The 18743-nt window shown below is 40.3% G+C and overlaps 1 protein-coding gene and 1 long non-coding RNA gene across 14 annotated transcripts in view; one reads left to right on the top strand and one right to left on the bottom strand.

The window, feature by feature from the left end:
• LOC311596548 overlaps positions 1 to 11000 on the top strand; it is a 29427-nt gene extending 18427 nt beyond the window's left edge. For all 3 annotated transcript variants that reach the window (XR_014778876.1, XR_014778877.1, XR_014778878.1), the window contains 2 exons: positions 5960 to 6148; positions 8305 to 11000. This is a non-coding gene — a long non-coding RNA (uncharacterized lncRNA). The remainder of the gene's footprint in view (positions 1 to 5959; positions 6149 to 8304) is intronic.
• Positions 1 to 18743, bottom strand: part of PAM (peptidylglycine alpha-amidating monooxygenase) — a 278579-nt gene that overhangs the window by 131540 nt on the left and 128296 nt on the right. The window lies entirely within an intron of this gene.

The following is an 18743-nucleotide window of genomic DNA, read 5'->3' as shown; positions in this document are numbered from 1 at the left end:
ATTCTGAACTGTATGGAAACACTTACTAGTTACACCCTTTCCTGTAGCACATTGCATGCATGCACATACACACACACACACACACACACACACACACAGAGAGAGAGAGAGAGAGAGAGAGAGAGAGAGAGAGAGAGAGAGAGAGAGAGAGATGCACCCTAAACCTGAAAGTCAAATGTACTCACTCTGTCCACTTCGAAAAGTTCTGTCACACCATCTCTACCCTAAACACAGCATTTCCATGTCAAATGGCTTATGTATGATCTTCTCCTGTTGTAATGTATCTATTTTTATCACAGTCACATCTTTAACATTTGTTTATTGTTAAATCTCTACTTCTACCACAGGGAAATGTATCTTTTTACCACGATATTTACTTAATCAAATGATAAACTTGAACAGCTGTACAAATGCCAAGACACAGGCACTATGCTTCGTATGCATGTGTAAGGCTCATCTGCGGTGCATAGTTTATACACTGCCATTTTACAGAAAATAATCACAGAAATTAATATTACGTTTTTGTTTTAAATGTTGTATAGGAAAAGCACATGTAGCTATAAGAGAGAGTATTTCCAGGGAAATAGTCCAGGGGAGCAGAGTTGACAATGGTTTAGCACAGCAAAATGACTGTGTCATTGGTGAGACTTTGGCATGATAGAGGAAATAGATGCCATAGCATAAGGCAGAGTACAATGTTTTTAGCTGAATTGGAAAAGCCATAGGCCTTGCCATTATTGACACAGGCTTTAGCTATCCTGTTTCTCTCGACAGTAGCATAAAAACGGTTGGCATTTCTTATAGAAACTGACATGATGGAAGAATTGGATGAACCTTGTAAAGGGATATTTAGTTGTTCAGAGAAATGATTATAGTTTGAATCTATGAGATGATGGTAAAATAGGCAAGAAGAGGATGGATTCTGTAGAAGGTTAAAAGGCAAAATATGACTCGTTATGTGTGCTTGAGTGGAAAGGGGAAACAGAGTCAAGGATGGCCTGTGCCCTAGTTAGCATTAGCTGCCAATTTTACAGCTGAGAAGGGATTCCCAATGGATGAACGGACCAGATCCCATTGCCCTATAGGTATGTCTGTGGGATATTGTCTTGATTGTTTAAAAAAAAAATGATGGAGTAAGGCCCAGTACGTTGTGGGCATCACCATTTCCTGAGCTATCCACAAAAGCTAGTTAAGAATGAAGCTGCAAGTGATCCATCAAGCAGTGTTCCATGGTTTCTGCTTCAAGCTCCTCCTTAAATTCCTGCACTGTCTTCCTTCAGTGATGGACCATGACCTGAAACTATAGGCCCCGTGAATCGTTTCCTCCCTTAAGGTTTTCCCCCCCTTAGGAGTGTTTTATCACAGTCATCAAAATGAAATTAGAACCTGTGGGTCACAACTGCTTTGTCAACCCTATATTTCAAAAAAAAAAAAACAAAACAAAAAACAATTTACATTACAATTCATAACAGTATCCAAATTAGAGTTATGAAGTAGCAGTGAAACAAATTTTATGATGGGGGGGAATCTCTATAAACATGAGGAACTGTATGAAAGGGTCACAGCATTAGGAAGTTTGAGAACCAATGGTCAAGATACGTGATTTGTACACCTTGTATCACCCTTTGAGATACAGAACACAAGAAGACAAAGTTTAAAAATATTTAAGGTTCTTTTGAAAATTCAACACCTAAGTTTCAAGGGTAGAAGGTCACCAGAAGTTCGGAAGAACTTTGACCCCAAGAAATAAATGTGTATAGCATAAAAGTTGGATGAGTATAGACTAGGATTTTGCTTCATGAGAGAAAAGAGAGTAAAAGATAAAAAACAAAAGAGGAAAGTCAAAAAGAATTGACAAGAATATGCAGCGGCCAAGGAACAATGGGGAAGTAGTATAGAAAATAACGTGAATCTTGTGCCAGAGAGCCAGTGGAGAAGAACACCTCAGAACCGGATATCCTGAGCGAGGGCACCAAGGTAGGTCCATGTTAGTGGTGCCCTCAAGGGTATAGTTAGAATAAAATATTCATATTCATCTATTGTAGGATATTTGATCCCATTGTGAACTCTGAGACTGTGAACTATATATTGTTTCTTGTTTGGCATGGTTGAGCCCTAACACACACCTTTAATCCAAGAACTTTCTGTTTACTATAAACTGGTGATTATGGTGTGGTTCAGCCAGCAGTAGCACACACCTTTAACCCAAGAGCTTTCCGTACACAGGATTTAATAAAGTTAACCCTAGGTTAATTTGCAGAGCAAGAAACCAGTTGACAGGGATTAAGGAGTAGGAGGGACTTTGAGTTGAAGGGTATTTAAGATAGTGCAGATAAAAAGGGGTTTTTTGAACTTTGAGCTAGCAAGCACTTTGGCTTTTCCTCCTGGGATGTCAGCTGAGCTAGCGAGGTTTTTGGGCATTTCCTTCTGGGATGTGAGCTGAGTGGGAATTTCAGCTGGGTGGCTTTCTCTGCCTCTTTGTGCTAGTAGGTTTTCACCCCAGCATCTGGCTCCTGAATCTTCATTGGCAAAATCCAACATTTGGGACTTTTTGTCTTTATAACAACACATCTACTTTTTGTTTTTGACCCTAATGTATTTTAAAGAACATACTTTTCCTTATGGATCTTCATGGAAGGATTATGACCATGACTCTGTTCTCATGATTCAAGCCTTTCTCAAGGCCAGGTAAAGGTCAGCCACAGCTACACTCACTGCCCCTATGACTTTCCCTGACATTTCTAGCCCTGTACTATCTCCAGGCCTGTAACAGTTATACATGGCAGTCACCACAAGCATTTCCTGCTAGCTTCCTCAGTGATGGCCACATGGCCAAGGTGACATGGGCAACAAGGATAAAAGAATATTAACATCAAGAAAATCAGAAAAACAATAAACATTGCAGTAGTGTCAACAAAAATCAGACATATTTAGAAGGCTGAAGGATATGTCAATAGGTCATTTAAAATCTTGCAAATATTCAAAACAGAAAGATGTAGGACAAAATTGAAATAAGTGACATCATTAAATACGATATCCTTATCAGAATATACTGACACAGAGAAGTAACAGTCAATGGACACTAGTTTATTCCAACCCAGGAAACCATTTCTGTTCATAGACTAATGGGCTCCACACATCTTAGCATCTGAACGCTGAATTCTTCCAATACAAAATCTAAATGTATTGTTATGCATTAGAACTAATGAAGCGATACACTATAAAAGTGAATACTTTTTCAAACGAAAGAATAAGGAAAAACACAGATAACGAGATTAAAATGGATGATTTAAAGTACCAATCCAATAGGTTTCAGAGTATTTAGACTATTCTGACAGCTCCGGGCAAGGCTTCAGTTCTACAGAACACAACATATTTTTGCAAGGAGACTAATATTTTTAAAACATTAAACTGTTATCAAATTCCTCTCTCAAATAAATCATATTTGGCTCTACAGCAAGCATGTCATTGTGGCCTGAAGGATGGAAACAGGGAGAAACCATGGCAGAGGTGTAAAAGAAAGTCCCCTGAACAAAGAGCGAGCAGTTCCAGTTATAGCTTCCAGACAGACAGCCATACACTCTATTCATAAAATGCCCAAGGCCATTCTTTCCAAATACCCAGATGTCCTACTGACAAATAAAAAGAGGAGGAGAAAAAAAAAACAGCTCAATAAACAGTTATGTCGAGTATTTGAACCAGAAGACATGGAATTACTCTGAATAATAATTTTAAAATATTTGCCTTACCATTGAGATGTTATATGAATAAATTAATAAAAAAAGAAATAAATATTTGCCTCCTTGTTATGAGATCAGGAGATCAAGGTGCTGAGTAAAAGTTGGGTGTAGGGATGCAGATGCAGGCCTGAAACCCTAGTACTTAGAAAGCTGAGGCCCTGCAAGTCCAAGGCCAACATGGGTGGGCTATACAGTGAAACTGAAAGACTAATTTTTGTTGTACATTTTAATAGTACATGAGTTGTAACTGTTACATATATGTGTGCATAAAAATTTACATAATAGTGTGCTACTTGCACTCATTATAGTTATTAGAAAGTGACTACTGGAGTCTGCATAATAGTCCACTTCCTGAATGGTTGTCTCCTAAGCTCAAATATATGTATTGATACATAGCAATTACTAGCAGAATTTTCCATTTGAAAATTTCCACTTCACTATTTTATTTCATTGTTCATGGTGATTAAAACTGGCACGCCAGCTAAGCACAAAATGACAGGGCATTGTCAGAGTTCTGAAGTGTTTGCTCCTAGAACCTACAAGCACATGGTCTTCTGAACGGCATCAGGAACACTGAACTAACTCGCAGATCATATATATATATACCATCTCATCTGCATGTAAGAAGGCTAAGAATGTCATCAGTAGAATGAATGCATTTGGGGCACATCTGGGAGCATTATTTCAACCAGCTGGAATTAGGTCACTTGAGCTTTGTCCTTTGTCTCTGAGACTGTCTCTTCAAAGCATGATGGGTGGAGTAACACAGTTAGCGCCCAGCATCACAAACACACAATCCAGCTCCCAAAGCCAGCACAGCGGCAGCCTCTTCCACAACACCCTTCTTTAAGAATAAAAGCAGTACAGCTCGCTCCAGGAGAACTTCCTTCAGACCTCAGTGCCCAGCTCGAATCCAACTATCAATAAGGAAAATGCAGAGAACACAACTGTCTTTGTCAAAACCAGATGGAGTTGGGCTAAACATGGCAAATATTGGACTAGGTGCATGGTAAACACATGCCAGCACAAAGAAAGAGTCTTTTTATGGACAACAAAAAGGTCAGAACAGCACATTTGTAAAATCAAAACCAAATCCTCATATTCTAATTTTAATCTTTGAACAACTAAGCTCATTTTAATTCACTAGCTTGGAATTTTCAGAACTTCTGGGCATCCTTTTCCTTTGGTCTAGTGACACAACAAAGCTAATTCAATATATCCATCTAGACTTTTCCAGCTACAGTGATTAATTTGTGAAGTAAGGTGAACAAGAATAAGAATACATAAAATGCCTATGCCCAAGTTAGTAAGCTTTATGATCTCCAGCTATGTAAGAGATGGAGGCAGGTTGGAGAGATGGCTCAGCAGTTAAGAGCGCGGGCTGCTTTTCCAGAGGACCTGGGTTCAATTCCCAGCACCCACATGGCAGCTCACAACTGTCTGCAACTCTAGTTCCAGGGGAGAGAGAGAGTGTCAGTCAGTCAGTCAGTGTCAGTCAGTCGGTCAGTGTCAGTCAGTCGGGACACTGGGTCTTCTAAAAACTGAGGCTAGTAGAGCAACATGCATGGGGCACTCGCATTTAAAGATGGTGTCGTACATTTAACTACAGTGATCAAGGTCAAGTCATTGCGTTGGTCCCTACTGTCCTTGAGTGACATTTTCATTGTTCTCAAACTTCCATCCATAAAAGAAACACTCCAAGCAATTTGCATCCTTTCCCTTGAACTTTTAAGAGGAACTATAAAATGAAATATGAAGGCATTCTTTGGACTACTCTTTGGTTTTCCTCTGCATGTAATAAACATTTCTATTTTAGCAACAGGCAGTTACAACAAAGCTGGCTCAGCCACTCTGTTTCCAGGTACTGCACCCGCCCTGCTCTCAGGGCTGGAGCCTTGGTTAATTCTTCTTTGTGCTCAGGGACCATGTGGCACTGGAACTGTTGGCCGAATCTGCTTGTTGGTTTTGTTATGTGCATGACTAAGAGTTGTTTATAAAGGGCTTACTGCTCCAAAAATAGTCCCTGACCACTGGATCATTTTTTTTCCTTTAAGCATTTTTATTTGCGCTTTAAAAATAAAAAAGGCTATCAAATCAAATTTATCTCATTGTAATCTCCCAACTTCAATATCAATAATTGAGAAGGAAAACTGAATTTGCTAATAATAGAAAGCTAAATTTGGTGCTTTAAAATGTTTGTTTTTCCTTTGTTTTCTCAGGCTTACGTAGACATGGATATACACAATGAGTTGATTAAAACAAACATCACTGTTAAACAAATAAGCTTCCTTCATGGCTCTTTTAAGAAAACTTCAGACTGGGTGTGGCACTTGGGTATCCTCAATCCCAGCTCCTCGTGAGGCTACAGGAAGAAGATTGCTGGTGCCAAGAACTGAAGATATGCTTTGGTAATACAGTAAAGTTCTCACTCAAAATTAACTAACCTGTGAGTTAATTTAAAAGAAAATTGCCTTTTATATTGTTATTATGTAGCAGCCAATACCCCTGGACCATAATTATTATAAACAACATATACTGTGTTAAGAGGTGATTAAATAGTTTATGAAGGAAATCTACTTTGTACATAAATATTCCCACTTACAAATTGGTAAAGAATAACAGGAGTAAAATACCTGTTATGTGCAACTTCTAAATGTATCTAGGCAACGGTAGTCATCTGCAGCTACTAATCCTGAGAGCTGGTAGGGGACTGTCTAGGAGGCAGGTGAATCAATCTTACAATCATTAAAGGATGCTACCACATCACAAGAACAGAGAAACTCAAATATCATGCATCCCCTGCTGGTGGCACATATCACCTACCTACCTAAGAAATAGTACTGCACAGTAATCAAACCTGGATGGATCGAGCATTTCGTGGTCACAGAGGAAGGAACACAAAGGATAGAGACACAATAGATGGCTCAGCGGTGAAGCAGTCAGCAAACCCTAAAATGCAGACACACCTTGAGTATTTTTATTCACAAACACATTACAAGGAAGAGGGGAAAATGGAATCCCTACAATTCTTAGTAAGATTTGCTATCTGTAACATATTAGAGCCTAATGGAAACAAATTAACATTGAAACAATACAGCAACCAGAGACATCTGACAATGAGTACAGTATGTGATGTTATTAAAAATAAGGGTGCTATCTCTTAAAAATACTATGAAGGGAAACCGCATGGTCTACGGCAAATAACTGCAAGATGTGCTGAGGGACGAGTGAGGTGGAGGAATACAGACAGGTAAGACACGGGGGCTCCTCATACCAGCCTTTCGATGTTGCATATACCAGAAGGAACATTAAAAATTTAAAATAGAAATGTACAGTTTCTCCCACAAATTGTTGCTTCTTAAAAAAAAAAAATAAGCCCTACACACTGTACAACAACGTGTACTGATGTAAAATCTTAGGAATCTCATCGTCTCACAGAGGCGGCGAAAAGCACCATGAGGAATAGGGGAGCTTCGGGGACTAGAAACCTGACAGGAATTCAGGAGGAGAGCAGAAACTATTTGGTCCCAGAAAGAGGTCACCAGAGATAATGGAGGACACCTACTCAACTAGATCTGCCATTCTCAGAGAGAGGCCTTGTCACTTCACAAGATTACACAGGGTGAGACACCAACGAAAGGACTGAAAGAAATTTGGCCACAGCCTTCACTTTATGACCAGACTTCAGCACTTGCAAGGCACCCCGAGCTCAAGTATTTTCCAGACCCTGTGAACAGAACTCTATACGCCGTCATTTTCGGGTGAGAGCAATACATGTTACACTTAATCTTTAAACAAATTAACCAAATTTCTCTTAGGAGTGGGAAAGTACAAATCAAGGGGGCAACTGAGGAGACGGTAGCCAAGAAAACAAACGCTAAGCTACCAGTTAGGTGAAAGGAAGCAGCGAAACGATGCTAATGCACCCCAGAGGTTGAAAAAGCAGCAAGCTACTCCCACCCGGTCTTATCAAGAGAGAGAGGAAGAACTGTCCAACCCAGAAACTGCTACGGCCATTGGACCCTCAGAATAATAAAGCCAATAAAGAAGCCAGAAAGCAAGGCAGCTTCTCAGTGGCACATCCACACAGCTTGTCCCTTGGAGCTTGCAGTAGGACAGAAAAGTCCATCTGGATAAGTCAGCAGAGAATATCCAGAGCACAAAATCCATCCCTGAATTTGTATCGCTGCTCTGGTACTAGTTGTTTTGTTTTGTTTTTTAATTTTTTGTTTTTTAAGAAAATTATAAAATCTAAACCTTGAGAACAACAAGAGGCAGTGACATAGATTTCTCTCAGCTTTGGGGTCTTCAAAGAGAGAGGCTGAACTGAAATACTGGAGGGGAAAAGGTTGAAGAACATAAGAGAAAGACTCTCTGAGCTGAAAAATTAATTGGAACAAAACCCTGAGATACAGAGCAGACCCTGATAGCTGCTAATTGGGCACCCAAGTTACAGGTCTGGAAACTCTGAGACTAGGAGCTGCAAAGACTGAAGAAAGCTACATAAAAGGGTGTGGGCGACAGGGAGGACTCGGAGTTGACTAAAATATGTCTTCTCGTTTAGGTGAGAGAATTTTAATATGATCTAAATTTGAATTTGGATGTACTGGATGGCGTGTTCATTGTGGGGCGTGAGGGAAGCACGTGCCATGAGTCACGAACACATTTCTGTCAGAAGACAACTTGGATGAAACCGAAGAGCCGCAGCAGAGGCACAGGGAGAAAGGAGACGGACCAGAAGTCATTACCATCAATCTGGGTAAAGACGTTAGCAAAGCAGCAGCAGTGGAGACTCATCCACTTTTTAACCATATGTTCCTTATGCCTGTCTATTATAGAAATATACACCGAGGCCCATATTAACACACACTGGACAGAAGTGAGCTACAGTGAACAACAGACGTGTTTTCCGCCCTTGTGCGGTAGGTAGTCTACTGAGGAAATAAAGGCACTTAAAAACAAGTTTTTCCTTTAGTTGTGAGTGGCAGGTACCCAGAAGAAGTAGTACAGAGAGAAGAGCATGCTTTTAAAAGCTGGAGGGAGTAGAAGCTAGCATGGCAAAAAAAGTAAGGTATTAAAAAACATTTTTAATGCATGTGGTGGTGGCGTGCCATGCAAAGGCTGAACATGACCAAGAGTCTTAAGAATGAATACAGAAAGTCCAGGGAACTAAACAGCAGGAAAGGGACAGATTTTATGAGGTTTCAAAGGAAGGTCTAAATTTAGTGTCTAAGGCCCTAAACAGTTTGATGTAATTCCAACCATTTTAACCAAAGAGACAAGATGCACACTAAACCATAAATTCCTTGGAAGTTCTACTGCCTAATCAACGTAGATTTGCTAATATGCTTTGTGCTTTGACCAAAGAGCACAACCAACAAATAACCATTCTTCTGGTGTGTGAGCTTTGTGGAGATCAGAAACTGAAGCCAGTAGCTGTCTTCCTTGGTCACTTTCAGTGTTGCGTGAGACAGGACCTCTCACTGAGCCAGGAGCTCATCAGTTCAGCTAGACTGGCAGACCAGCAGGCAGCAGAGCTCCTTTTGCCTCTGACTCCCCAGTGTTGGGATTATAGGCATGGACTGCAGCAACTGTCTTCTTCACATGGGTATTAGGAATCCACCTCGGTCCGCTCTTGCTCACGTGACAAACACCTTACACACTGAGTCGTCTATCTCCTTAGGTTAGTACACAGCAATCCTTAACATGTACCTAGTGATGTTTCCAAAGTCTCAAGGACTTTACAAGGCACTGAGGATGTAGTTCTAATGACTCAGACAACTGGTACTGGGCCTTGAGCCATCTTCCTACACAGTACAAAGCAATATGTAAGCACTATCTTCTGAAGGACTGGTAGGAAGGAGATACAGATGGAGACAGTTGTTTGTTCAGTTTGAGTGTTCACTGGCAGACTATGCACTAGGAAGAAAGCTATGCCATCACTGCTTCCAGAGACCTGCTGCCTTAATGTGAGAAGTGTAAAAGATGAAAAGCCAAGCCAATCGCCACAAGTGAGAGTGTAGTTGGTCTCTAAGAGTGGTGTAAAGCACGGTGCTCCCATCAGTTTGAGAGACGCCGGTGTGTTCACAGGAGAAGGTTCTCAGATTTATAAGTGAATGAGAGATGATCTCAGCAGGTGATGATGTGAACAACACAAGGTCCAAAGGATATCAAGATGGTCAGAGACAGCTGCTGCTGGGAAGAACAAAGGTGGGGCTGGAGAGATGGCTCAGTGGTTAAGAATGTTCACTGTTCCTGCAGAAGATATGGGCGTGGCTCCCTGCACTGCCGTGGCATTTTATAATTGTTTGCAACTTTAGTTCCAAGGTCTGAAACCTTCATCTGGCCTATGTGGGCACCAGACACACATGCAGTGCAAATATATATATGCACACAGACATATAGACACACACATACACACACACACACACACACAAGAAAAATAATTTAAACAAAAAGAATAACAAATGCACTAAATATGGTAGAAAATGGGGATTCAAGGAAGAATAAACAGGGGGTGGCTAAAAGTGTCACAAATAGGGCCATATGGCAGGAAAATAATGCCATACCATGATATAGGAAATGCATATGGACAAGAGATTTTTGACTGGGAAAGTTTCATCAAAACCATAGCATGAGATTAAAAGCACAGGCTCCTGAGTCAACTGCAGTTAGAACAGCTTTCTCTGAAACCACACCTCTAAATAAACTAAGGCACAAAGGACTTTCACTACTTGCTGCAGATGTGTCTTGACTGTCAGGTGAAAGGCTCTGCTCTGTGTATGCACCTGTAAGTAATATACGTCAAGGAAAGGCCAAGACAGAGCAACAGAAAGACCAGCAGGCAGGTGAGTAAGGATTGAGTAGAGAGCACAGAGGCAAGGAGATCTCTCTGGGGTGAGAGAAATGTCCTTTGGGGCGTTAATTACACAGAAGCACACACATGCAAATTTTTGTTGAATTGTACACTTAAAATTCATGAACTTTAGGTATATTCCAAATAAGCTGATCAAAAGCAGGAAAAAAAATCATGTGAAAGTACAAAATTAGGAAGCAGTGGAAACAAAAGCACTTAACTTAAGGATGCCACTTATACCCAAGGTGGCCGAGAGTGAGGCTCCTAACTCATCATCCACCTTAATAAACACTGATGTGCTTATGAGCTGGATGGGTTCATGATATGGAAAGAATTATTTTTCCTTCATTTAAACTTTACTCAATGGACCTTTATTAGGTAGCAAGAACTATTTAAGGCTTTTTTTTTAAACGATTTATTTTATTATTATGTATACAGTATTGTCTGCTTGTTTACCTGTAGGCCAGAAGAGGGCACCCGGTTACATTATAGATGGTTGTGAGCCACCATGTGGTTGCTGGGAATTGAACTCAGGACCTTTGGAAGAGCAGGTGGTGCTCTTAACCACTGAGCCATCTCTCCAGCCCCATTAAGGCTTGATGTATACAGTAGTTAACAAGACAAGGAGGTGTTGCCATCAACATGGGTCAGGACTTTAATAAGGTGGCGGTAGTGGGGGGGTTCACACAATCATAAAGCCACATGCTCTGTGTCTTAAGGAATCTATTTTAACTAGTAGGCAAAACTGCACGTGTTTACCATGGGAAGCACATAGTTTTGAAGTACACACTAATGCACTGCTTCACTTTTTATCACTTTTGTGATTAGCACATACATAGGAAATTTATACTCAGAGCAACAGTGCACCTCAAGAAAGATGCAAGTGCAGGTATTTCAATGAAGAGGCATGAAATGCAGATGCCCTGGAGTGCTACACACTTAGATTCAGACTTCTTCTTGCTTCCCCAAGCAAAGGTAACATTATAAATAATGGCTAGCTGGTAAGATAACTAACTCATTATAATATATAACATGTTATGTGCATGATAATGAGTGGCATTTAAATATTGAGAAGAAATGTAAGGAACAATAATGACAAGATATAGAAGCACGGGGGGGGGGGCGAAGGGGGGGACTATGAAGTAGTCCGGAAGACCCATATTTACTAAGACAAGATTTGAAAACATTTACACTATGGAATACTATTCAGCTATTAAAAACAAGGAATTCCTGAAATTTGTTGACAAATGGATGGAAATAGAAATGATCATAATGAGTGAGTTAAACCAGAAGCAGAAAGGCTCACATGGCATATACTCACTTATAAGTGGGTACTAGCTCAAAAGGCATGTCCCATGAAAGTCTTCACTTACCAGGAGATTGGCATAGATGTGAGGACATCCTACTGGGACTCTAGGTAAGACAAATATAGGAGATGGGGAAATAGAAGGACCCAGAGGGTCCTGGAAACTTACAAGAAGAACATCGTGATGGGTAGAACGGGGCCCAGGGGGGTCTGCTCAAACTATTGCACTAACCAAGGACAATACAAGTAGGAAATATTGAACCCCTATTCTGATCTAGCTAATGGTCAGGACATTCTCTACAGTTATGTGGAGAGCAGGGACTGACTCTGACATGAACTCTGGTGCCCCATATTTGACCACTTCCCCTTGGTGGGGAGGCCTGGTGTCACTCAGAGAAAGAATAAGCAGGCTACCAAGATGAGATTTGATAGCCTATAACCATATAGTGCGGGAGGAGGTCCCCTTTGGTCATAGACCTAGGGGAAAGGAATAGGGTGAAAGCCGGAGGGAGGGAGGAACGGGAGGATACAAGTGATGGGATAACAATTGAGTTGTAATCTAAATAAACTAATAAAAGACAATAGTTTTGTGTATATCTCCGTGTTCTAGAATAAATGGTTTTTTGAAACCATTGGGTTGTGGGCATATCTCAGTAGTAGACTTGTCTAATGTGAGGCCCTGTGCTGTATGCCACAGTATCTTGTAAAAGCTGGTACTTGTACCTGAATTGACTCTGTGAGTACTAACATACATGCTGAGATTTCACTAGGCTCCAGTTCACCTTGCAGAAGATGCTCCTCCTCAATGATGTCATGCACTGACTGACAGGAAAAGACAGCATCATCTTAACTAAATTAATGCTCTTCAGGACAAGTGTGAACGGGCAGGGAAAATAGGTTTGCAAATCTCCACTGTCTTTAAAAAGTTCTTAGCTACAATAAATATATTCTAGACAGGGTTCTTTTACTCATTCATTCATTCATTCATTCATTCATTCATTCATACACTTTACAGCCTGATCTCAGCCCCCTTCCCTCCTCTCCTCTCAGTCCTACCCTCGCGCCCTTCTCTTCCTTCCTCCCTCTCCTACTCAGAGAAGAGGAGGCCACCATGGGTACCAACCCATCTTGGCACCTCAAGTTGCAGCTGGACTAAGTGTATCCTTTCCCACTGAAGCCTGACAAGACAGCCCAGCTAGAGGGAAGAGATCCAGTGGCAAGCAACAGGGTCAGAGACAGCCCCTAGTCCTACTGTTAAGGAGCCCACATGTTGACCAGGCTGCATATCTGCCACATATGTGTTGGGGGTCTAGGTCCAGCCTATGCATGCTCTTTGGTTGGTGGTTCAGTCTCTGAGCCCTGATGGGGCCAGCTTAGTTTTTACTCTGTTGGTCTTCCTGTGCTGTCCTTAACTGAGAGGGTTTATTTTTAAAAGTAAGCAAACCGCCTGAGATTCACATACCTCTAAGTTTTTATAAATGACACCTTTGGGTTTTGCGGCATACACACTGCAGAAGGAAGGTGCGAGTAAGGAAGGGAAACACCACCTTCTAATGAATAGTGATTTCCGCATGCAGCAGAATGAGAAGCACTAAAACAACACACTCGGCTTCTTACGCTTCAGTGGTCCTTCAACGTTCCTTGGCCATCAAAAGAGGTTTGTTTTGTTTTTAGGTCGTCACAAACCAAAGGGGGAAAACAGCATAAACACTATGGGAAGTAACTGTATGAAGTGCCTTTTGTATTTCAGCTGACTCCCGCCACAGTTGATTGAAGGACTAGAATTCTTCACTTGGTATCTGTGGGTTCCCAAAGGCAAGCTTACTGTGCTGATTAAAGAAATGATAGGTAGAAGGCAGAATGATATTTACCTCTGGCAGAGACAAAAAATATCATGTTGAGATAAATTTTTGCTCTCAGCTCTAGACTCTTTAGGGCAGGAACTTAATTTCCTGACTCCCGGGCACAATTTTCTCTATTTGGTACCGTGGAGTGTTTATAATAGCAGAAAGACAATCTAGCTCCTATTTGTTAACTTGTAAACTTCTTTGACCCCACTATGGTCACCTTGCTAATACCTACATTTACTTTGGCTACTACTCTGTCTTCCTTCCTGTCTGCATGGCTTTCAAACTGTGCCTTGAGTAAGTGAAAGGACAATAGGATGCTGTGTACTTATGAAAAAAAATAATGAGATAAAGTTGATATTTAACACACATTCAATGTCAAACTTAATATTATATCCAGGATAATCAATTATGGGAGCTAAAGTAAACAGAATTTGCATTTCTATAGCAAAATGATCATGTAGTTGGAAGCAAATAAACCTAAATGGAAAAAAAGAAAACCCTAATTCAGTAGGCTTAAAACATGAAATGTTCATAACCTATAAATAATGAAATACTTCAGTGGTGTTTTAATTTGTGGTTTATGTGATGTAAGTTTTTGTTCTGAGTTTATTCTTCATAGTTCTATTTCCAAACTATAATATCTAATCAGGTAATGCCTTTTTAGTTATCTACAAAATTATGAAATAAGGTCGTTACAGTGTTGGCTGTATGTGTACAGGAGATGTATGAAAAGAAATACTTCAATCTCTGAGAAACATCAGTTGCCCTTTGTAAATCAATGTTGCCATGGCAAATGTTTTCCTTTAATAAAGGACTAGCTGGAGGTGGGAGAGAGACACACTGTACAACAGAAAAGTAGCCTCTATTTTTATATATATACATTGCTCTCCTACAGTGCTCTGAGGGCTGCTGGATGGGCAACTAGTCCTGCAATGTACGTATCTGATTTGTCTCCTTCTACACAACCAAGTACGCTGTACTGTCTGTGAAGAGCTACCCTTGCCTTGAAAGAGCATAGTCTGTACTTTCTTCAAAGAATGTGACACCCATGCAGAATGACTGCGAAGGCTTTTCTTGAACAGAGTTAGTAAAATATTAATTCAGATTACGTGAACCTGAAAATAAGTGAAATAACAGGATCTTACTGGCGGCTAATCGGTGCAGAGAGGGTCCCTTCCCTTGCTAATGTGGAAACGATGCAAGGTCACCTTCTACAAATATCTTTAGACTGACTAAATAGAAAAAGAACCCTACAAATCCGCCGCTATTTGCTTCAAAACATGTACCAAATTCCTAAATTCTTTAATTAATCAGAGTCTCTTAATGGCACTGCTGCAAAGCAGAGGAATAGGAATTAAAAATTTATCAATTAGAGGCACTGTATGGAAAAGCCCCCTGTTGAGATTTCTAAACATTAGGGATTTATATCAGACAAACATAAGGCCCAGCTGCATTGTTTTCATTGGAGATGGTGGTTTGCTTATTTGTTTTCTTTTGTTGTTTTTATTTTTTTTAGGCAACTTTACATTAGTATTGTAAAATGATATATAATCTTTTTAATGATAAAAATGAAAAATAATACAAAAAATCTGCTGTCATATTCTTCCGTTGTTCCCTCTCTAAGGAAACAAAGGGTAAGAACCACAAGTGCCTCTGCCCACACCTACATCACCTGGGTAAAAATATAACCAAACGGACATGAAAAACATCTAGTCTGACAGACAGGTGTGTATCAGGACATTGTGTTAAACTGGTTTTAATTAAGGTGGGCTCACACTTCACACTATTTTTACGTGTATATACACACACTTGTATGACGCATGCACACGTACGTGTGTCGGGTGTTCTACTTTTATCTCCCCTACTCTTATTAAACCTGGAGCTGCGGTGGCAGCGAGCAAGCCCCAGCAACCCTCTGCCTTTGTACTCCACAACACTGGATCACAGGTGAGTGAGGGCCAGCCATGCCCGCCTTTTCCCCTTTTGCTGGGATGTAGACTTAGGGCCTCATGCCCGTGCAGCAAGCCCTCTCACCTACCGAGCTTTTTTAGATGGATGTTGGTGACCTGAACTCAGGTCCCCATGTTCAGTTTGTGACAAGTACTCTACTGATGAAGCTGTCTCCCTAGCATGCACATGTAACTTCATAATTATATATCAATCAACTTTACTTTGAATACTTATTTTACATATTTGAAATGATACTTTGCTACTTAAGGTATATGACTGTTCTGTTGTTACTGGATAGTTGACTTTTCAATTATCAGATCTTTTTAAACACATGAAATTATGAAGGTTATAGTTCTGATCACTCATCTGCTCACAACGTTATTTCTAGAGCTATCTTTATAGACATGCTGGTTTTCTGTTTCCAATTATCTTTCCTTACCTCATTTTTTTCAATTTTTACTGTATCCATAGATATTTTCTTAAGGATATACATGTGGGAGAGATGTAGACACTAACCTGCTTCTACAATGTGCTCCAGAAAATGTTGACTGTAATCTTCCTAACAAGGCAAATTCTAGATGCTTCAGAAGACCCTCACTGTTCATTTTAACACTAGTGAAGGGCTCACTGTGCAGAGCCTTCTATGACCTACTTGAGTGCGTCTTAATTTATCCATCATAATGTTTTTCAGAGCAGAAATGATAACAACATTTACTGAGCTTTATACGTATTAATGGATTTCCCTACAATCCAATCAGAAACTGTAATTCCCATTGCATAATTGAAACAACGGAAGTATCTACCCTAAGATGCTGCATCTAGCCCTGTGCCTACAGAATACCTACAGAATATTTACAACCCAGCTCAAGCCAGACTCTTCCAAGACTCCTTCTCCTCAGCTCAGCTTAGTTCACCTATAAAGACCTGGGCAAGCACTGACAATGTTTCACGGCTCAACCCTGCATCCCTAAGATGAACTGGGAAAAATCTCTTAAAGTGCTTGCTTAAGAAAATTCTAGTTGAAGAAACAAATTCACTGCTATCTACCCCAGCCACACCTGAGAAAATAAAGCCTTTGGATCCCAGACCCTGTAATTGGACAGAATCACAACCTTGGCCATTGCCAGCAAGCGGACACACCAGGCCTGATCACATTGATCCTGGCTAACCCTTGTGATTTCTTACTTCTGTGACTTTGCTGAGTCCCTGCTTGTTTGCTACACGCCTTCACTCCCCGGTTCCCCACTGACCACGCTCAGTCCCGTCAGCACATATTGCAGTTGAGTTCAGTTCACACCAGATTTTATACCTTGCTGCAACAGTTATTACTTTTCAAAACGTGTCGTACCATTTTACAGCAGTCGGTCTTGTTTACCTTTGACATGACTTATAACACAGGCATGAAGGTTAAGAGACAAAGAATGGGGACGGTATCAGGAAAATGAACGGCTGTGGAGGTCACTTTAAAGGATTTGGTTTTAAGTGTGAGTGGTGCTGGCGGCATCTGAAGTGTTTTCTAGAAGGGTGATGTGGTCTGACTTGTGCTTTAATGAGATCCCCATGGCTGCTGCGTGGACCACATTCTACAGATGCATAGGCCATAGATGCTACCATCACAGTGCGGAAAGAACACAAGGTTGTCTACCAGAATGAGAAAGATGGCTGTGGTCACAGAAAGCCTGGATGCTGCTGCATTTGCTGATGATGCCAACAGAACAGACTAGCATATTGCTTATGAACCATGCCGGAGAACGGCACGTAGATAAAGAGGCTAGTATATTTTATCTAGAAGAATTATATGACAGGAATTGCTACTTTCTGAGATAGTGAAGTGGGAAATGCATTTTCCAAACAAGAGAACTCAGGTTTACAAGGTCATTTAAACATGAATACTGAAGGGGTAACTAAGAAACAAAGATTAAGGCACTGTTTGCCTTGCATTGATAATTTTGTTCCTCATGTTCTGTAAGTCACACACAGCTCATTAGATACCAAAGGTTAAATCCACTTATCAGGCAAAATGATGGACATGCACAGTTGTTTTGATCAGGGACATAGAAATCACAGCCCATGGGCTGGCTGGCTGTTTTAGTAGATACAACTCTGTACTGGAATACAGCCAATCCATACATTTACATATTAGCTATGGCTGCTTTTAAACTACAACAGACAAGAGACTGTATGCCATACAAGTGGAAAGTGTTTACTATCTGGAACATTAAGAAATAGTTGGCTGAACTATGGTTTATAGTTAGACAGGATTAATGAAAACTTTGGGAGAAAATTGGGTAAACTTGCTTATAATGTGTGAACAATTAGGTGGTGGGAAATGACTGAAGCATTGAGACCAACAGCATTTCTTTCCTTTTGCATGACAGTGTTTAAGAAGAGTATGTTTGGGGATTTAGAACGGTGTCAGTAATCTTTACTTTAGCAAAATAATTATATATATATATTTTACAAGTATGTATAAGTAAAATACATGTTTATATAAAATAAACATAGCAACATTCTCTCTGTTACTATATATTACTTTTGGTATATGATTGGCATTACGTCTCTTGGTGTCCAAGGCATATGGCTGCTTTGTCTTTCAGTAAATTGTACCACTGATAATAGCTAAATTTCTCCTCACAGCAATAGTTAACAGATTTGTGGCACAGAATTATCAAGTAAGCATTAGTTTCAGATTCAAGTTAATATACATTTGAAGCTGTATTCTATTTACTTGCCATTTGGCTGTAGGCAGGCTACTGTAATCTTTCCCTCTCAATTTCTTGTGCAAAAAAAAAATGAACATAATAAGTCCTTGAGTAGGATTTTTATGCTAATTAGTTAGACAGTGGTTGTAAAGTGTCCAATAATAGTAGTCCATAATGAACACTCAAAAATATGTTCTCTCCTTAAAGACGCTTAATTGGAACAGAACATAGCAAGGAGAAGGCAGATCTCACTGAGGAAATGGAGAGTCACAAGGTAGTCTTCCACTGCACGGGTGCCTCCCCAACATCCACTGCGGCACCAGATAAAATAAAAAAACT

The sequence above is a fragment of the Acomys minous genome (genome assembly GCF_964271855.1).
Source record: "Acomys minous genome assembly, chromosome: 4".
Lineage (NCBI taxonomy): Eukaryota > Metazoa > Chordata > Mammalia > Rodentia > Muridae > Acomys > Acomys minous.
The sequence above is the reverse complement of the archived record's forward strand: the minus strand, read 5'-3'. Positions and strand labels throughout refer to the sequence as shown.